Here is a 2,835-nt window from a genome sequence, read left to right on the forward strand (position 1 = left end):
TACTGCACGTACTGGCTTTGTGGGAGCCTAGGCAGTTTGGATGCTCAACTTACTAGATCTGGATGGAGGTGGGGGTTCCTTGGACTTCCCACAGGGCAGGGAACCCTGATTGCTCTTCGGGCTGAGGAGGGGGGGACTTAATTAGGGGAGGGGAAGGGAAATGGGAGGCGGTGGCAGGGAAGAGACAGAAATCTTTAATAAATAAATAAATTAAAAAAAAGAAGTTAGAGCTAATAGGCCAAGCAGTGATGTAATTAAAAAAAAAGAAATAAGATTAGAATACCTTCCAAGACAATTCTAAAGACCCACAGATGCTTTTAAAATGTTATGGCCAAATATAAAATTTCAAAATAAATCTCTTTTGTGTTTGATCTTTGGACAGGTTTTAATAAGAAACGGGGCTAATTGCTGTTTACAGTGGCCAAGCTATGGAACCAGCAACAAAGGGGTGGAGAATTAGGTGTGATTGACATTCACGATGAAAGGCTTTCTTCAGCACAAAGAATAATTAAGTGTTTTCCAGGACAACGATAAAGGTGGAGACAGTCATATTCAGTGACTGAAGCCAGTCTCAGAAAGACGCTGTGTTCTCTTCATTGGCGTAGACACATCCAAATGCGTATGTTTTTATGACGTGGAAGTCGATATGAAACTGTCTCTCTGGGGGACAAAGGAGACAGATAGGAGGGGTGGAGGGTGAGAAAGAGAAGAGCAGGGAGGTGTTCGAGGCCTGCACTCGACATACCATGTCCACTTGTCAGAAACCGTTCCAAAGAGAAGGAAAAGGAAAAAGGGTGTTTTTATCGCTTTACACCTAGAGAAGTCAGTTTCGCCTTACTGGCTTCTCTTCAGGTTGTTATTCTGTGAATTTCCAGTATGGCTTCTAAGTGCTTCTGAGGCCAGCTGTGTGCTACTGTAGCAATCTCAGGACTAGGCTGGGCGGTGGTGGCGCACGCCTTTAATCCCAGCACTCGGGAGGCAGAGGCAGGCGGATCTCTGGGAGTTCGAGGCCAGCCTGGTCTACAAGAGCTAGTTCCGGGACGGGCACCAAAGCTACAGAGAAACCCTGTCTCGAAAAACAAAACAAAACAAAACAAAACAAAACAAAACAAAACAAAAAGCAATCTCAGGATTGCTACAACCCCTGCCCATTTGAAAGGCATAAGGCATATCATGGGACCGGAGAGGTGGCTCAACCATTAAGAGCATGGACTACTCTTATGGAGGACTCACTTCCTCTTCTGACCTCATGAGTGCACACACTCACACATACACGCACATGTGCACACACACATACACACACACTAAACAAACAAACATAAATAAATAAATAAAATTATATATGTATTTTTGAGACGGGTCTCATTATGTAGTTCTGGTTGTCCTGGAACTTACTGATGTAGACCAGATTGGCTTCCAACTCACTTACCTCTGTCTCCCAGGTGCTAGGCTGTGCCACCATGCCTGGCTTTAACATAAATACTTTTGAAGTCACATATCAGGGCTGAAGAAATGGCCCAGTGGTTAAGAGCAGAGGACTGGGTTTGGTTCCCAGTACCCACATGCTGGTTCTTAACCGGCCATATGAGAGCTGATGCCCTGTTCTGACCTCTACGGGCACCAGGTGTGCATATATGGTAAGGACATACACGTGTACGCAAAGTACTCCATTCGCACAAAATAAAGTAAGTAAAGTTTTAAAAGAGCCTATTTTTCTGTTTTCCACTCTGGTCTTTTCAGTTTAGCCTAGCTACAAACATGTGGTCACTAAGGCACCCAAGTGGACTTCCAGTTCTGCTACAGAAATGCAGAGGGACAGGTGACAGCCACAAAATAGAAAGTTTTACCTTGGGAAGGACATCCAAATTTAATAAATGAATCAAAACTCTAGTCTTGCTATTTCAAGGAGCGATGGACAGATTTTCTCCAAATTTGGAGGCTATGTGTGGAGTCGGCTTCAGTGCAGACAGGTAGCACTGGCAGCCGCGTCTAATGAAGCAGGAGTCCCTGGGGGCTGGCACTGCTTGCTGTCTTGGGTCTCTACTGCGGCTTGCCGAGTTCTCCCCTAGGCACTCATGAAGTGAGGACAGCCACCACTGGTGTGTGAGCCTTACGGGCACACTAGCTCTCAGACCCAGGGGACCCAGGTGAGCTCAGCGCTGTGCCTTGCACAAGTGATGTGTGCCTCACAGAACAGCAGCCTGGGTGTTTCAGGAATTCCAATAATGAAATTCAGTTGGGACGTCAGATCCCTAAAATGTCTGTTTTTGTTGTTTTTGCCGAGAGGCTAATTTTTCAAAGGTATAAGTTGGCAAGAAAAGCTGTCTATGAGCCAAGGTGATCCCAAGAGGAGACACTTCACCAGCAGAGAGATTGTGGGTCCAGAGAAGGGACTCCGAGGTAGAGATGGCAAGCCCCTGGGGACAGGTACACCTGCACAGGCCAGAACTTGCTTCTGTTGGGCTAGCTCTGACATCAAGCCCCCAGACAAGAGCCCCAACCCTCAGCAAGGAGATATCCACAAGATCTTGGCCCTGGCTAGAGAGCTGTTCCCTAATATAGTCCTTCCTGCTCCCCAACTGTACCTGCTTCTGGATCTGGTTCACCTGAGTTGAGCCACGGAGCCCTTGTGAGCTGGAATAGATTAGGGACAGCTGGGGGCCACACTGACTTCACCATGCCTCATACCGCTGTCTTCCCAGGAGGCCTGCGGGTTTTTGCCACCTGATGCCAGTTCCTTGGTGGTCCTCCCCACCCCCAGCCCATAGGATGGGGCTCTCCTGGCAGGCACAGTTCTCCTGGTACCTGGGCTGGGACCTGCCTCAAGGGCCCCAT

The sequence above is a fragment of the Microtus ochrogaster genome, unplaced genomic scaffold (genome assembly GCF_000317375.1).
Source record: "Microtus ochrogaster isolate Prairie Vole_2 unplaced genomic scaffold, MicOch1.0 UNK38, whole genome shotgun sequence".
Taxonomy (NCBI): domain Eukaryota; kingdom Metazoa; phylum Chordata; class Mammalia; order Rodentia; family Cricetidae; genus Microtus; species Microtus ochrogaster.